Raw genomic sequence first — 19,000 nt, forward strand, 5'->3', positions numbered from 1 at the left:
TGACTGAGCATTTTCTATTCCCCCATAACCCTGCACCATATGTAGCTGTAGCTATACATTTGGCCTTGTAAATGTGTATCAGTTCCTTGAGCGGTTTCCCCCCAATTTTGGCAGAGAAATTTTTCAAGGCGCTGATAGTCCGTGTGAAAGCTAATTTTCTGGCAGCAACCGCTGCATGCCAGCTCCCCCTCCTGTCGAAGGTTACGCCCAAATAGGAGAACCTGTCAGTTGTTTCAATTTTTTCACCCTCCAGAAATATTGGGCAAGACATCCTCTTTAACCCTGGGCCACAAGACATTGTGTAGGTTTTAGAGGTGTTCACTTTTAAACTTCTGTCCCTCATGTAGCTGGAAAATTTGACCACAGCCCGCTGTAATCCTAGCCTGGCCCGTGACATTATTGCCGCGTCGTCGACGTATAATAGTAATGGCACGGGTGTCCCATTTATGGAGGGGTAATCATGTTGTGACTCTCTTAAATGTTGTCCTATGGAATTGACATATATAGTAAACAACAGGGGTGCTAGTATGCACCCCTGTCTGACCCCCTCAAAATGGGAAATGTATCCGAGCACTCCCCCTGGCGTCCAAACCTCACTCTAGCTCCTGCGTCCTTATATAATTATTTAATGAAGGTTACAATATGACTATCGATGCCCAAGTCTGAGAGGGTTTTCCATAATAGGTCGTGGTCCATGCAGTCGAAAGCGGAGGTTAAATCCACAAAGGTGATGTAAAATTTTCCGCTCCTGGCCTGGATGTATTTGGAAATGAGTAAGGCCAGGTTCAGACACTGTTCCACAGTCCCTCTCCCTGATATAAAGCCATACTGCAGGTTAGAAATAGCCTGATTTTCCTCCTCCCAGCTGTGGATCCTATTTAAAATTATTCTACCAGCCACTTTCATCAGTGCATCTAAGAGTGATATTGCCTTTTTTTAAAATTGGCACGACGATAGCGTCAGGCCAAGATGAAACAAACCCACATTGGTTGGCCTTATTTAAAACATTTGTGAGCAAGGGGGCCCAGAGATCTATCTCTGCCTTGTAGACATCGATCGGAACGCCATCGGGGCCAGGTGCCTTGCCAGATTAACTTTCTTTAATGGCTTTAATGACCTCATGGCAGTTGAAAGTTATGTCTAAGGGGAATGTAGTTGAATGGATAGGATCGCTGGGACTAGATATAATGTCATTAGGAGTTTTCATACTATGCCCACTCGTTGGTCTATCGTAAAGATGTTTAAAATGGGTCATCCAGGTATCTCCTGTTATTGCTACATCACTAAGGTCCTCAACTCTACTTTGCAAGTATGGAAAATTTACCACTTTCCAGAAAGCCGTGTTATCTCTCCGGTGTGCGGCCTCACGTAGAGACGCCCAGGCCTCTTTCTTTAGAGTGGCCTTCCTGGTCTTAATAGTCGTTTTATATGTCCCTCTGGCTTGGCGGATTAGGTCAGGATTCTTAGGTGTACTATGCAAGGCCTCTTTTAAAAGTTTAAGTGCCCTGGTGCACTTACTGTCGAACCACCCATGTGCTTTATTTGCGACAGATGTATATTCTCTAAACAATAAATTCTTTACCGCTAATTGGATTTTTGAAAAGGAAGCCATTACTTTAGCTGGTTCCTCGTCGTGTGCCAAACATACCCCGATGTCTTCGAGGGATGACAATATTAATTTTTTCAGGAACCCAGCAGGCTCAACCTTCTCCCATTTATTAACATATCCGTTTTTAGCGGCCAGATTAATCTTTGGGGTATAAGGGAAATTCCCCTTTGTAATTCGTTTCTCCCTGCTAATTTTTACTGTAAAAGAGATAGGGTAGTGGTCACTGAGTGGGGCCGTACCTGTCTCCCATGTACTCACAAATCCCGCATGATCAGAGTACATCAAGGTAAAGTCAATCTCGGAATTGCTCCCGCGTCCATTATAGGTCGGTTGAAAAGGGACGTTCGGGTTGCAAAGGCCAGTTGCGTGATGGGGGCAAATACTGCAAATAAAATCCCCAACCCAAATTATCACCTTCTCTCCAGGTATCTGGTCTCTTAAAGATGTTAGACTAGTCATGAGGTTGTGAATTATAGGCTCTATTGTGTTAGGAGGCACGATATTATAAAAGTTTACTAAGATGATTTTTTTTTTGTGATTGGCCCCAACTAAACACCAATACCTGATAAAACGCCGTACTCAGAAACTTGTGAACCTTTATGTCCCCTGTCGATGCGACCTAGATGCAGAGGCCTCCTTTGTTTCTGCCCTGTACACTAACCAAGGCTGGTGTATGAAAGGTTTGATAACCTATAATATGGCTTTCCTCTGTCGTCCATGTTTCCTGCAAACATATTATGCTATGGTCCGTCACAACATCTAGCCATGATTGCTGGGAGACCTTAGTTGACAGACCCACCACATTCCAAGATAGAAGGCTATGAGAAAGATTGGTCAGCTTGGCGCTTGTGTTCGTTAGGAGAGAGCTATCTCTGATTCTAATTTCCTTTGATGGGACAAAGTCCATCTGAGCCAGAGGGGCAGTTAGAGGCTGGCTATCGGCCCCATGTGGCTTGATGGTTTCTTCCACAGCTATGTCGCTGCGTAAAGCAGTTAAATTTAAATCATATTGCTCTTCTACGGTACCGAGGGTGTCTTCCCTCATTTTCTGATGTGGCACTATGTTTAACAGAGTTGTTGATGTTTCTGCGTGTTCCCCCAAGCAGTTTCTTGCCTGTCAGTCTAGGTCATCCAGACCCGAGAAAGCATTGTATCGATTCGTATGGGGATAGTTCAGTGTGAAGTATATGAAGTAAATGGAGTGCATTGGGCGGGCCGTGAGTTCCCACCCCAGTAGCTATCTAGTTTTTCTGTTAACCTACGACCATGGTGTGTGAGTCTCCATTGACTAGTATTTATATTCTTTGGTGGAAAAGGGGCATGAGTAAAGGGTTTAAAGTTGTTGTGAAAGTCACGTCTACCCCAGGATGTCACCAAAGGCTGTGGATAGAAGTAACTCAAATTCCTGGTTGATATACCTTTATCTCCCCGCTCTAGGTACCAGTCAGTTATGTGTGTGACCGCCCTTGGATCTCTGAAGTTGATGATTATTATATCCCCAGGTAAATCTTTGAGTCGCTGTCCCACCCAGGCCAATCTTCTCACATGCGCTATCTCTCCGTCGATATTAGGGGTCAGTGGCCTGTGGTTCGTGAGCCAATGTATCACTTTGTTCTTTAATTCAAAGTAGCCTTCCTCCTTCCCTTCTAAAAGTTCGGGGACCCCTGTGAGAATAATAGCGTATGGAGCCACCTCAGGTGGTAGATCTATGTGGCGATTTATTCTTTTTATGACTTTCTGTGGGGGATGGGCCTTTTCGATAATTACATCTTTTCCTTTATCTTTAGAAGGTGGATGTGAATTGGGGATAGTGTCAGCAGACCCTCTACTCTTTGACTCCTTATCTTCTAACACCTCTGTTGTTGGTTTCTCAGCTCCCATGGGCGCTTTCACGCCCCCTGTGGCTGCTTTCTTTGGCATTGTGTGGACTCTCGCACCCCTCATTGGCACTTTCTCAGCAACCTTACTAAACAGCTTGGGGCATGACAGCTTGGGCATACCCCCAGTAGGAAGACCGTTTGTATTACTGGGGTTGTGCCCACTATTGATGTTGTCTGATACAAGTGTTAATAATTCTTTTAGAAGTTTAGTGTTTGAGGTAGTAATTTCCACTAGGCCACTCAAGTCGCTACCCATCCTCTTTGTCCTCTCAGTGAATGGGAGAATTAGGGACCTAACTAGATGTGCCATATTTTCCAGGGTACATTGCTTTTGGGCTCTCTCTGGGGGGTATGATTTAAGCGGGTTAGTCTCGTCCTGAGGTTTTAGGATCCTTGGTGGTTGAATGTTTTTTGCTACTATGTTCCCTCCCACGATTGAGTTTGGAGAGATTCTAGGTGCTTTAGTTCTCCTCCCCCGCTGAAATAATCCCCCTCTCTTCCTTTTTAAAGAAGCTCCAGGGGCTGGTTTAGTGGCGGTGACTTTGCACTTGTTAGTTTTGGGAGTGGGCTCTGGCAACTGTAACAGGGAGGACTTCTCCAGGGAAAAATCCACGGAGGGGGCCAAGTTAACCACCTCAGCTGGCGTTCTACTAATTGAATTCTGTGGGGGTGAATTATCTCGAAATAAAAAAGGGGTGCCAATGTCTGTGATGGAGATATTTTCATTGCTTAACGTACTATGTGTAGGTGGGGACACCGTTAGCTTTATTGAGCCCAAAGAGGATCGTTTATTTTTCTGAAATTCGAAAGACAGCCGACTCTCAGCCACAGAAATTTTGCGGTCTAAGTTCGAGACTGCCCTTGTCAAAAAGGCACCTCCCCCCACCGACATTTTGATCCTTTACTAGTTTTGGTGGCTATTTCCTATTATATGTACATAGGCTACCCCAATAGCTAGCCAATAACAGTGACAATTTTCGTTTAAGGGCAAACAAACAAACAACGGATGGAACAGGTTTTAAAAGTTAGTAATAGTTCTGTGTGGGGTCCCCACGGTATAATAGCTAGCAGTGCATAGTCGTTCGTGGTAATAACAATATGCTTACTGTTATAATGGCCTTTTGGTGGCCCGGCCCAGCCTTCTCCGGCCTTGGACGGGCTTAGACGGGCCCGCCTTTGGCCCGGGCTTTGCCCGGCTCGTCCCGCGCGCGTTCCCGCGACGCGGGAGGCAAGCGGAATTTAAAGCGCCTCCGGGCGCGGTAATTGGCAAGGGCGGCGTCAGCCGCCGAGGAGTCTGGATGCTGTAGTCCTCCTCACTGCGGCCGCGATGGCATGTGCGGCGGCGGGAGGACAACGACAAAGACAGAGCAGAGCAGCAGCGTCGGGTCAAGACCCTCCATGAACCAGCAGGACCCACAAGGTGAAATCAGGAATGCCCCAAAAGTTATTTTGCACCAGGTGCTTGAGTAAGTTTGCACTGGTGCTTTTTCACGCTTTGGTCCACTTGTCCTAAAATGGCCATTGGTTTATTTATAAATAATTCAATAAAAAAACTTTACACAGCTTCCAAGGCCTGTCTCTGGTGTGTTCTAAATTGAAAATTGGTGATCCAGTATTCAGGGGCTTATGGCAAGGGTGTATTTCATCTGTGTGTACTACTGGTTATTGTTCAAGTAGTAGTAGAAGTATTGAAAGTTAAAATATAGGTTCAGAAAAGGTATATTCCCAGCCTTGGCTCACAGCATGTAGGATACTCTCCACTTAAAGGGCTGAATCTCCTTCCATATTATCGAGGATGGATACCATTATAGATTCACTCTGCATGCAGGTAGAAGTAATGTCCAAATGTACTAATGAATTTTATCACAGATACAGAATGGAGAAAACTCTTTGATACATGAGGCCCTAGGTTCACAGCCCCATTTTTGCCTGCCCAGATAGGAACGGGTTAGTGAGCAGCAGATGGAATATTTACACATCCGAAAATATTTTTCTGGTAGAGAAAAAAGACATAATTTTTAAGGCAAAAATTCACCTATACACACCTGTAAATATGAGCATTTACTCATATATAATACAGATACTTATAGATGAGTGCTCCTCTAAAGCTGCAACATCCTTAGCTCATTGTCAGTACACACAGTTTTTGAGTATTTTACGACGATTCATATTTAATCCAAAGGTAGGAGCATATCTAAGATACCAAATGTGAATTTTTCATATGTTGTTTATTATATTGAAGTAGTAGTATGTTTGCCTCAGGTCAGATTTTTTAGTTGTTTTCAAAGGACCCCATTTTTAGAACAAATGTTATATTTTCATGCAGAATGATGTTTATTTGACTATATTCAACAAGACGTCTAGAGGCTGTGCATTATTTTTAAACACTTAAAGACATGCCAGGGAAAAACAACAGCAAAGATCAGTATGTTGCAATAAGTAAGATCAGCAAAGATTAGTAAGCCCTGGTTGATGTGGCATGCACCAGGTGGTGCCCTTAGAGGTTGCCCACCTAGTTGCCCCAGCTTCTCTGTGCTCTGACTGACTGGCAAGCCTATGCTTTCCCAAACCTGAAGCTCCCAAGAAAGGATTATGCCCTCCTGTCAGGCAGTATAATCACTCCCAGGAGTCAGGAACAAAAGTTTGGCAGGAAGGAGGTCACATCTCTCTCTTTCAAAGCAAGCTAGTGAAATGGCACATTAAGTTGGCGAGCTTTTAAACCTGCACTGCCCTTCCCCGCCCCAGTCACATTTGCTCCTAAAGAAGTGGGAATTTGTTAATCAAGAGGTGCACACGCCCAGAAGGCTAGCCACACCTCCAGGGTGGGCAGTCTGGTCTGAACACTAAATTTAGTTTTCTGTCTTATTTAAGAGTCGCAGAATAGAGGGTTCTGGGTAGAAAAAGTGACAAACACCCCCAGATTTGGACACTTCAGTAGCGAACTAGCTTCAGGGAATAGTTGCCCATTGACTACTAGCTCCCACATCCCTAGCTCTCCTACATCTAGGATTTAAGAGACCCCTGACACCAGAACGTCAGTTCTGAACAGCTTGAGTCAAAGAAGGACCACGAAGAGTCCTGTTTTGCAGACAAAAGGACTTTGCTACAGTACCAAAGCAAATGCAAATTTCCCTGTGGCAACAGACTTAGAACTGTATGATCGAGCCTCGTCCCTTGCTAAAACTCGGAACTCTCTAGGATAGGGACCCCATAGGAAGTCAGAAGCACCCACAGACTCCCCTGGACTAGTGGCATTAGCTTCAGCAAACTGCAGGTAAAAATACTCTGAAGAATCCAGATGGTCCAGTGCATTGTGTGAGTTTTAGTCCTGCCTGCCACAAAGTTTCAGGCTACTACCTTGTTCCCCGAGAACCTGTGAAATGCCAGCACTTTTTGGTTGGGCTTAGCACTGCCAAGGCATGTTGGTTCCCAATCCAGCAACTAAAGCCCACACTCAAAGCTGAATCTACAGGGAGCATATGCAACCTTCATCCGACATCAGCAACTGTGCATCTGTTGTCTTTTTGCATAGTTTTTTCCCAGTACTGTATAAGTGGTAAAACCATCATCCCCCTCAGCTCCCATTCAGCAGAACAGACAGCCGGGACAACTCTGCACCCAGACTTCACAAGCTATTTAAAATTGAACTGACTGTTGTGTCCTGGTCTAGGGCACTACATGACCTTAATGTGTAAGGGTTCGACATAAATCGGCCTGCAAGTGACCGATTGTCACTAGTGGTTTTCCCTTTGACCGCAATGTTACACTTTCTATCTATTATTCTGCACTGACTTAATATTGCTTCTGAAATCCATACTTCTAGGTATGTCTGTATTCTAATCCATTCAATTTGGTGTCTAAATTAAGATTAAAAAAACCTTTCATTTGATAAATTAGTGTTGGATTTCTACTGAGTCATGTCAGTGACTTAGCATTCATGTTGGTACTCTGAAATGCTGAACACGTGTTCCTTTAGTAAAGCCTGACTGCTCTTTGTCACTCTACCAGGACTGAGGAAATTCAAGGATCATCTTTGGGGTATTGTGATAGTACTACATGGTGAGGTCTAACCCACACACTATATAATACCCCACTTTCCTTCAATCAGAATTGGTATGCTTTTCTGAAATCACACCTAAGGTGAATATATAAGACACTAAAATAGTCTAAAACGTTCAATTGTAAAGCTTCGAGAAAGTAATATTTACTGAGTACACCCTAAACAAAATTCATTCCATTAAACGGAACCTCACTTGTGTGCCCACATTTGAATTAATTTCCTTTGTACTAGACATACATAATGGTTTAGGTCTCTATTTTAGGGATGCACATATCTTAAAGTGTGAAAATGCATTTTGAATAAAACCATGGCTTATTAAATATATATTTAGAAAATAGAAAGCGTGTCCTTGCTCCTTTATAGCAAGATTTACCCTCTCGTGATTTCTCCTGGAATCTAATATTGAGAGATAGCAAGGAAATGCATTTACATGTTGTATGTCCAAGCTAATATGTGCATTTCTATTCAGCTGCACGTTTTATTCTTTAGCGCTATTTATTCACATTCAGGAACACAATGCTTCTCCATTATTGAAAAATATTTCTTCACTGGTGGTACCTACACACTGCAACCTGAAAAAACATGGCCAAATAAAAAGGTGTGGTCGTCCTAGGTTATGGTTCATGAATGTTACATGGTACTTATGGGAATTCTCCATTTCTTGGCACATTGATAATTTAACAAAATATAATATAATGTTAAATATAATTTAATTACATGTAATGCAATTTAGAAACTATTTTGGTACATTTTTTTAAACAACTTTTGTGGTGCTCATGCTATGTGGAATTTGACATTGTCTTGACAACTCCAAGTAGTTTAAAACAAGCATTTACAATGCAATGGTTTTGCCTTTGTTAAAGTTAGAGCTATTGGCATTGCTCTTGACATTATTTTTATTTATGTTTTTTTAAACATAAATAAATGGCATTGTCATTTACAATGCCAATAGCTTATTCTCTCGCAAATGACACACACAAACACCCACAGAGAGCCCCCACACACACACACAGAGCCCCCCCAACACACACACCCACACAGAGCCCCCCACACACACACCCACACAGAGCCCCCCCCCACACACAGTGTTATTTAGTCACTGCTCCTTCCATAATGACCTGAGAGGGCTATTTACATATATTTTGTTTTTGGTGATTTCCCCATTACTTTACTCTAAATAAAAAAACCTCTAAAAACCATAGAAATTCACCAGTTATAGTAATAGTTATCTCAAGTAACTATAATTTGTGCCCTAAGGTAACTATAACTTGCGCCCTTGCCATGCACTGCTAATTACCCAACATATTACATCACTCATGACATTTCTATGACATCATTGATAATATCACTGCAACATTAGCAATTAAATTATTGGTGAAAAAACTGTGCATGGCGGGGACTGAGTTATAGTTACTTTAGGGCATGAGTTATAATTACTTGAGTTAACTATAACTGGTGAATTTCAGTGTTAAAAACTTTTTTCAATTATTATTTCTGTACAGGACCTCACTGTACAAATTCATTGTTGTTGCCCCGAGTACTTCACAGTAGCTGCGCCACTGCCCTGGTACAATCCTAAACCTTGGTCATCTCACCCCTCCACCCTGCAGCCCACTGCTTTTTTAGAAGGAATATGTAAGTATCACACCGCGGCCATCTTGTGTGTGGTGTGTGCACCTGTCCTGAGTGTAAAAAGAACAATTGATAGACAGAATGCAGAACAATGACATAAATTCACCCCAGTATAGATATTTGGGCCATTGTTTTTTTGCTCACCATGCCATTCCAGTTTGGACCCAGCCATATGCAAATCAGTCTTGACCCTGCGCCCAATGGGAACATTCCAGCCAAAACTGCCAGGCCAGGTCCTCCCTGGACTAGAATCAAGCATTCTAGGACCGGTTTGGGGGTTTCACCCCTCATCACCCAGGATAGCTTGACTCCAGTGGCATGGAGAGCACGGGACCCACACGTCATACCCGTCCCACTCGGGGTGACAAATGCAAAAAGACAATTGATGGACAGAATGCAGAACAATGACATACATTCACCCCAGTATAGAGATCTAGGCCTAAAGCCATCTGTTTTTTGCTCACCATGCCATTCCAGTTTGTACCCACCCATATGCAAATCAGTCTTGACCTTGCACCCAATGGGAACAGTCCAGCCCGAATTGTGTGTCATTTGCTTTCTCGCCATGACCTCTTCCCTTGACCTCAGTCCCCTATATGGCCTCTGCCCATGCCGGGCACACTGCCTGTAGTCTCTCACTCCTGCCTCTACTTCTTATGCATTAAAAGCCTCTCATTCACAGCCTGTCATCACTTTGTAACATTCAGTCACACTTGGCAACCCCCGCAGTGAATCTCTGCGCCACTTCTTGGGACCTCGACTCCAGCCCGGTTCCTTGTCACTAACTCGCGCGCACGTACCTCTTGCGCGTGCACCGGTCCAGGATGAAGAAGCGGCAGAGGGGCAGACGGGCGCAGTCCTGGCCCGGGCACCGTTCCCTCGAGCACGTGCGGATGGCGGCCAGCGCCAGCACCAGCCCCGCCGGCTCCAGCAGCAGGAAGCGGGAGGCCTCCTCTCGGAGGATGCTTGTGATGTGCGTCGGTGAGAGGCTGAGGTGCTTCCGGATCTCGGGAACGGCCAGGCACCCGCCGCGCTCACACAACACCTGGGTCAGGAAGGATGAGATGGCAAGGTCGGACATGGAGGGCTGCTTGGCCGAATCTGACTCTGTGCTCTTCTTCCACATGGCGAGGATGAATGACTGAAATCACGTGTATAGCGCCTCGTACGCCCAGGGTGCTGGTGAGCGCTTCTGAGTTGCGTTATCTAAGGCTGTCAACAGGAGCAGTGCATGTGACAAGTCGCTTCCGAGGCCATCAGTGTAAATAACTGCATGCAGGCTGGCATTTCAAAGCCAGTGCGCCTCTCTGAGTAAGAGTGTGGGTCACTCCGCTAGCTTGTGTGGAAAGTATCTCCTTGGTTTTCCGGTGCCACCAGTCACTCGTAGAACTGGTGCTTTTTTTTTTTTTTTAGATTAACACGGTTTGTAAAATTACTCCTGGAGTTGGTGAACTGAGTGCCGTAGGGAGCGTGCCTGTCACTGTCTAGAATTGGTCTAAACTCAAGAGACGCCGCAGACAAGTAGGTCACTCCTACAGGTGGTGTACTGTGTGACGCCGGGTGCGTGCCAGTCACTCCCAGAGTTAGTGCACCGGGTACAGCCTGGGCTGCCGGGTGCGTGCCAGTCACTCCTAGAGTTGGTGCACTGAGCACAGCCTGGGTTGCCGCGTGCCTGTCAGTCGCTCCTGGAGCTGGGACAGGTCTGCCTTTGGTTTGCCAGGTGCATGCCGGTCACTCTAGACAACAGCTGATGTTCCCGGGAGGCTGGTCGGATACCGGTCACTCTCTCGCTCCTCTCTGTTTGCAGGACGCTCGTGCCTCCGACTGGCTCCCGTTAGTCTGTTGTTTCCCTTCAGTCGTCCCCGCCCTTCCTCTTCTTCTTACAGCAGACTGAAGAAACGAAACCGAACCAGGGAGGGCAGCAGAGGGCGGGGCAGCGGAGACTGCCGGTGCGATGGAAACAACGCAGAACCTTGGTCTGTCTTATTATCCCCAGTAAAATGCCATTTTCAAATGTTTGTAATTTAAATGAAGTTATTTTGTGTCAGTCCCATGTGCCTTGTGGTGGCAGATCGCCCTATTTATGAAGGGAAAACATCCGTTTGCTTCATCTATGAATCTGTGTGTAGGCTGACGAAACGAAGCTGCGGCCAATCGCAGCACTTCTCCAGCGATGACGCGGCGGCTCGAGAACCACTCCTAGCGCGGCGGCACTGAGGGGGCTCGACCGCCTCAGCCAATGGGAGGGCAGCTCCTTCGTTCTTGCTCTCCGCGGCCCCGGCGAGGTCCTCATGTTATTCTCGGCCCCGGGCAATCAGGAAGGCAGCGTTTGCACCGTAGTAGGAGGCGGCAGAGCGCTCGGGGTGCCACTAGTGCCTTACCAGATTCGGGGGCGTTCCCGGCTTTCGGCTGACGTCGCGTGACGTCGGCAAAAGCCAAAGAATCTCGGGAACGCCCCCGAATCTGGTCCGGCATTGACGGACAGGCCCCTCGTCCAATGGCTAGGCTCCATTTATGGAGCCAGCCAATGAATGACGAGGGCCGACCCAAACCCACACTACAGTTCTCATTAGGTTTTCGCCTGCGCGAAAAAGCTGCGCAGAGCGCAGCTTTCGCCAGGCAAAACCTAAAAATGCATGCGTTTTTATTTGGCAAAACTCTCATCGATTCATCCAAGGTAGCATATGCTTTGATATCACCATCTTTTTTCACAGACCAATCTTCATTTCCCTTTCTTCTTCTCAGTTTTTGTTTCATTCATGGAGTTTAGATATTGTAAACTTTCCACATACGTTCCTCAACATATCCCAAATGAATTCTGACTTACAAAACATAAAAGGGCAGATTTACTACTTCTGGCGCATCTCTGCTAATCAGCAGGGATGCGCCAGAAGAGTTGTGACGCATCTACCAACCCGTGCGCCACCACTGATGGGCAGATGCGTGTCGCATCCCCCGACGGAAAGGCGGCGCATTGCTGGAGTCACGTCGCAAACACGACGCAGCTCCAGCAAGGCTCGGGTGCCCCTATTCCCAACATGTTTCTTCAATCCTTACGCTTCCTTCAAGCAGGCGTCGGGTTTTGACGCATCATGGACGTAAAAGTGACTAGGTGAAATCTTGTAGATTTCACTCAGCCACTTTTCGGAGGCGTTCTTGCGCCCGAACACGCCTCCCCCCCATGCTGGAACACCCACATGTGGCACAGGGCTTTGCAATGTGATGCACCTCCCTAGATACGCCACGTTGTAAATACCCCTCAGCATGGCGCTGGCTTTGCGCCACCGCTGCGTCACAAAAGTTACGCAACGGCCGCGCAAATGTGCCGTACGGGGCTTGTAAATCTGCCCCAAAGTTACTCTTGCATGGGCGTCTGTTATTCCTTTTGAATGTTTACTGAGTGACTAAGAAGTAACTACAGTTTGTGTTAGAGAGTGGATGTTTATCGAGATATAAGGCCACCCAAACTGGCTTGATATGTGATTGCACTACATGCCATAGTCGCCATTAGATGGACATAAGAAATAAAACGTGTTCGAAATATAATCTCCCCTAATGTATGTTGACCTAAGAAATAAAGCCTTCTTTCAAAAGGAGCTCGAAACTACCAAAACATGTGAGGGCGCTTCCCCTATGTATTCCGTATATGCAGAGTGATCCATTTTTATGAGAAACAGGAGTTTTTAATAAACTGCAGATATGATGTGTACATTCGGTGATTTGAATAAATTGTTTTCCTCTACGATGGTTACATGTTTCGTTTTGTGGTGTACTGGCACAAGTCTTGCAGCTTTCACATGACAGAAGCGAACTTCTTCTAAAAAGTCAATAAAGTGTTTTTTCTATCTTTGCCGGTAATAATTACTCTGTTAGTAGACTGTCTTACAATCTGAAGTTCCAGCACTCGACTTCAAGTTATTGTTTGCTGCGATAGATGTTTCACTACACTGTACGCTTCGTGGCTGCAGCTTCAAGGTGCAACTATAATTCATTGACCGTCAGGGAGGAGGGATTATGTGTCATTTCATTTAAACCTACTTGCTTCCCTTAAGGAGAACCAGAATTTCCCGTCCTCCCCTTACAGTTGCTCTCATTGAGTGATGGTTTAAAGAGGAGCAGGGCATGCTGACAGGTGCATCTCCCTCTCAAGCTGTCATTCTTTGAAAAGCAGATGCCAGGGAGGCAAAGTCTGACCACGAGTAAAATGGCTGACTTCTAAAGTCTCTCCACCATGATTGCTTACTACTGCTTTTTATCTTGCCGTAATGAAGTCCATGCCCACCCCTCCTGACATATACAGAGCTTTGCAGGAGTGCAGATTGAAATAAGATCCTCTACAACATTTACAGTGCTGATGCGAAATTACTCCTCATTGGGACCCGGATGACCTTCTGACTCCAAGAGCATCTACTGAATCCATCTGCCCACTGCTCCTGGGTGGTCGATGGTCCTTGGAGTATAGCAACGATTCCCCTGGGATTTTAATTGCTAACAGTCAATCTGTAGATAGCTGCACTTGTGCTACTTCGCCATACACCACCGATAGATGACATGGAGCAAGAACCAGAACTGATCTGGTGAGCGGGGTTGAGCAGTTTGACCAGGATAATTCGGCCTTTTACCCATAAAGCTCAGGTACCACTCCTGATCCCACCGCCTCCTTCCTTGGTTGCACACTGATTTTTCTTGCCCATCACATTGGCTCAGCAGAGAGCCGACTGAGCCAAACGTCTTTCTTTCAAGTCGTCTGGCTTGCTCGATCTTACCTGCTTCGCTCACTGCAGTCTTCCTTCCTGCCAATACTATGAAGAGCAGCCATCTTGCTTTGGGTTCAGATGTGTGGACTGCACCTGCATTCTATCTCACAAGCCATCTCCCACTGTCTATGTGACTGTGCTCACAGCACACCTCTTCACTCTCACATGTTTGGGTGTAATAGTTGCTTTGTCATCTCCCAACATTATAGAGTGAGCACACTGATAAAGACCATTGCCTTTGTCCTAATAAAACCTCAACCACATTACTCTGTAAAAACAATTGGATCACTGGATGAAGGTGGTGGAATCCCCACTGAGGCAACAAACACATCCTTGTCAGGGTGAACCATAAACGTCATACATTTAACTGTGATTAGCTCTTTGGTAGCTTGGCACAAAAGCTGTCAGGCTTAACTTACAGGCAATGTGTGAAGTATTTAGGCTGCACTCAGACAGTATTAAAGTGAAAACACACAAACAATCTCAAACCAAATCAGAAAAATAGAGCCAATATTTAATAAATAAAATGTTACCAGAATTATAAAAATCCAATCAGTAGAACCGGAGATATGCAATTTCAAAATCGTAGTAAAAGTAGCGCCTAAAGGACAACATCTCCACTTGTGGTCATCTGATGGTGCTAGACTGGGCAAAAGTCACACGTTTAGGCTGATAACGATGGAGCGCAACTGTAGTATTCTGTATTTGTGCCTCTTTGGCACTAGTAGTTAGAACACTTGGTCTTGGGAATTCTGGGGCTAGCTGTGGAATGCTGACAGTTGGTCAGTTGGTTGCTGTCGCTTGCTCATGTCGCTGTGTCGCTCTTGAGCTAATAAACGACTTTACAAACTTCCTGTGTCAACAATTATATTGACACATACTACAGATATTTTGGCGACGATGCTACAGCAACCTTGATACAAGGACCAGGTTAGCTCTGCTGAAAAAGTTACTTTCTCAAAGTCTGGCATGAAGAGTTCCATTTGCCGTGAAGGAGGCTGCAAGGATGAGGGAGAGCATCATGGATGGTCATCACTATAGCGCGAAGAGCAGGCGGGGTGTCGTGGATGGACATCACAGTAGTGTAAAAATCTGGTCAGGTGTATCAGATAGTTGCTGCTGGACGTTCACAATGGTGGTCACCAGAGGCTGCCATTGCTGTAGAGCATATCTTGCATTGCCAGTCATCACTGGAAGTCCCTGTAGAGTGAAGAGTTTGGTTCACCAGAGTATTGCGTTGGTGGTCATTGTGGCCAGCAGAGTCTTTGTGCAAACAGACCCATTTGCAGTTGTGAGGAGCCCAGCACTTAAGGGTTTCACCTTTCTTCTTAGGAGGAGCTCAACCTGATGCACACCAAGGGTTCAGGGGCTGTGGATGCACCTCTTGCGGATCAGGAACTCACTGCAGGAGAGGCCAGCAAGGGCTCAGGCATGTCCAGTTGCAGACAGGTCCACTGCAGCAGGTCAGCTGGGCAGCTTCAGGGCAGCTTCTGGAGCATGTTTTGTCCCTGAAGCTCAGACAGGAGATCAACTAACTTTCCATTGGAGTCACTCAGTTTAGCCTGAATGAAGAGAGCAGGTCCAGTCTTCTATCTTTGAGAGCAAGGCACTTCTCAAGCAGTGGGGCAATCCTCTGGTATCAGTAGGGGAGACCACTGGTGGCAGGGCTGTCCTTCTGTAATGTCCCCAGTTCGAGGAGTTCCCCAAAGAGTGGCTTTGAAGGTCCAATATGTATCCCTGGTTTCATCTTTGTGTGTGGGGGACTCCCTTCTCTACCCCCATTTTTGGTTCTGGAAAATGATTCTGTTCACCTAAAGCCATTAAAAAAAGTCTGGTGTGACAAAAGGGAAGAGTCAAGTTCCTTTGTGTGTGCTGGAGGCAAGCCCTCTGAAGTGCAATTGTGGCAGGGCACAGCTCCACTCCTAGCAATCTTGGCAGGATGACCCATGCTGCCTCTACTACTCCACTTTGTGTCATGGTTGCGGAGGGATACACAAACGCAACAGCAGGACCATTCACAGTCTTTTGACCCAAGATAGTGGCAGAAGGCAGAAACGGCTAGGGCTAGAAAATGCCAACTTCCTAAAAGGCTGGCTGATGAGGGGTGATACCCCGAAACCGGCCTCAGGATGTTTCTTTCCATTCCAGGGAGGACTCGGCTTGGCAGTTCCCATGAGGACAAGTGTCAAGACTGATTTGCATATGTCTGGGTCCAAACTGTAGTGGCATAGTGAGTAGAAGAACAAAGGATTTAATCTAAGAAAGGTACCCCCTGAGGATACTTCATAGGTCTATGAGTAAGGAGGAAAACCATTGCGAACCAAATAACACTCCCACTTGACCTGTATTGCTTTTCATGAAGTCATATGCATATGCATACAGTTGTTTATCTTTTTATTAAATTGTAAAAACATTTTAACATACTTTACCAGTGTTCATTTATTTTTTCATTACTTAATTAAAAACATCTTATGAGACCACCACAAATCCATAAGTGCTTGTATACAATTCTTCCACATAATAACACAAAGAATGTTTGTCTTGTGCAGATGGAACTGATGAACAATTATAAAGATATAGCGGCATATAAATTATGGTTACAAAGAAAGCTACCCCCTGCAGTCAACCACACCTAATCAGTCTAACCTCACACACACTGACACACTACCATTACCTCCTCTCATACTAATGCTACTCAATCAATTACACACCCTGTTGAAATTAACAGCAGAGATGTATCAGGAACATTTTCCATTATGGTGTTGCAGGTTGGGACCTAGAAACAACCAGTTTGACGCACGTTTCAGTGTGATTACTAATTTCTCACCACCTGCATCAGGGCCACCCCTTTTATTTGTATAAAGGTGAGTAGAATGGGTATCATCAGAGTACCTACAGAGCTATCGGAACGATCGTAAAAATTCCTGAGAATCCTAAAGATAAGCTTGTTGCATTCACCACAAGGTTAGGGATTTAATTTCAATGCTTATGCAGCCGATATATCATATAGGTGGCACTGGTATCTGGGATTACATGCTGGGGAGGAGCTCCGGTTTTGAAGCCATAAAGGGAATAAGCCCAAATCTTTAAATGCTGCAACTACAGGAAAGTTTCTTAAAATGAGACTGATTTGCCGTCAAGGCCTCATCTGAGGCAATGCCATGCCTCAGGCATACTGCATCATGTGGCGTTGCATATCGTGGGAAATGTAACAGGACAACAGAATACATTTTCATCAGTTAATAAAAAGATAAACAACAGTATGTATATGCCTATGACTTAATGAATAGAGAATGGGTCAACCCTCCGAGCCCTAGTAGGCCCATATAGAAGCAATACAGGTCAAGTGGGAGTGCTATTTGGTTCGGAAAGATGGATTTAAACCAGATATCTTGACTGGGGTGAATGTTTAATTTACTCAACATTCAGTCCAACATTTGCTGCTGCAGCAACTTTCTAATAGTGACATTTTCAGAATTGTGACTTAAAATCTGACTATACCATTAAAGAGGATTTTAAATTATAATTAATTAATTAATCTCAGATATGGGTAATTACTAGGGCTGTAACTCAGTCCATGGTTATTTTGCAAACCAGGACACCTTATTTTGGACCCAGCCACATGCAAATCTGTTTCAACCCTGCTCCAATGGGAAATAGTTCATTCTGAGCTGCCAGGCCAGGTCCTTCTAATTAACGCAGGGCCAAGACTGATTTGCATACAGCTGGATCCAAACTGAGATGGCTTGGTGTGCAAAATAATGATAGACTGGGATGCGGTCCTGAGTAATTCCTAGCGACGAAGTTTAATTCAAGCATTTCATCCATCACTTTTTGTATACATTAGTGTGTTGCTCTAAGTGGGGCGGGCATGTTCAGATGTGGGTCCTGTGCACACTGCGTCATTGGAACCAAGCTATGCCGGGCTGATGAGCCCTTAACAAGGGCAGAACCGTTTCTGGGTTACTTGTGTTCCAGTACAATAAGGACCTGGCCTGCCAGTTCAGGCTGGATTGTTCACATTGGAGCAGGGGGCATTTAAAAAAAAATGGTATCTGCCCTTTTGTCCTCGTTCGTTTTCCATCCATTATACAACAAAGCAGACTAGTCTTGATTACTTCATTTAATTACGGTGTTATACCGAGGGCACTTCAGGAAAAACAAAAAAGTAAACATTCAAAGTTATATAATGGAGTATTTGTAAAAACATAGAGCATTAATTGAATTAATTTTATTGCATTTAAAATTGCTTTTTTATTATTCTAACCGCTTTTCTAGCATCTTCAGAGACATACACTATTTTTTCCTTTTATAAAAGGTAATGTTATAACTTCAAATGTATTTTTTTGTCTGTTTACCTACTGTAGATGGCATATGCTTGTAGCTGATGATTCAAAGGTTCCTCTTCAGGATGCTTACTTTATTAATTTCCTGCCCCAAATCCCTCTCTAAATGTAATTAATATCTCTCTTTGCAGGTGTCTTGATAAAAGCCCATTTGCTATCGTATTTTCATTACTGTGGAGTAATGCCTGCAGGACAATCCATTAGTCTGCAAGGAGAGTCTCCGCTGTTTTACATGGTGTATAACAATGTCAACGTGGCTTTTGTGAGAGTTGTCTACAGCTTACTTTATCATACTATGTACTGAAATAAAGCAGACAAATGGCATCCATTGTTGTTGCAGTGCATGAGCTCCATTTTTGGTGATTGCAAAGTTACTGTCTCTTGTCGCTGAAAAGCGAAAATAGATGTTTATCCAGGGAATAATATATAATGTGAGCAATGAACATTGTCACAAAATTATTGCCCTGTTAATTAAAATCATCCTACTCCTACACATATGTTTTTTTTTTCAATAAATAACCAATGATAATGAACCAATCCCATTCTACGTTTAACTATGACAATTAATCGCAAGGTCAGGTTTGTACATCAATTAACTAGTATTCAATAACTACACTTTTAAAATGTACCACAAATCAACATCGCTCATTTTGGCGCATTCAGTGCACTTTTGCCAATCGTTTGTTCACAGTACATTCGGTTCTTATGTGTTAAAA

At 44.7% G+C, this 19,000-nt stretch overlaps 1 long non-coding RNA gene across 1 annotated transcript in view; it reads left to right on the forward strand.

Annotated features, from left to right (window-relative positions):
• The window catches only part of LOC144799596 (uncharacterized), a 313,426-nt gene extending 294,885 nt beyond the window's left edge, over positions 1–18,541 (forward strand). Inside the window, exon 5 of the long non-coding RNA XR_013603843.1 lies at positions 18,416–18,541. This is a non-coding gene — a long non-coding RNA (uncharacterized LOC144799596). The remainder of the gene's footprint in view (positions 1–18,415) is intronic.
• The last annotated feature ends 459 nt before the right edge of the window (positions 18,542–19,000 follow it).

The sequence above is a fragment of the Lissotriton helveticus genome, chromosome 12 (assembly GCF_964261635.1).
Source record: "Lissotriton helveticus chromosome 12, aLisHel1.1, whole genome shotgun sequence".
NCBI classification, from domain to species: Eukaryota; Metazoa; Chordata; class Amphibia; order Caudata; family Salamandridae; genus Lissotriton; species Lissotriton helveticus.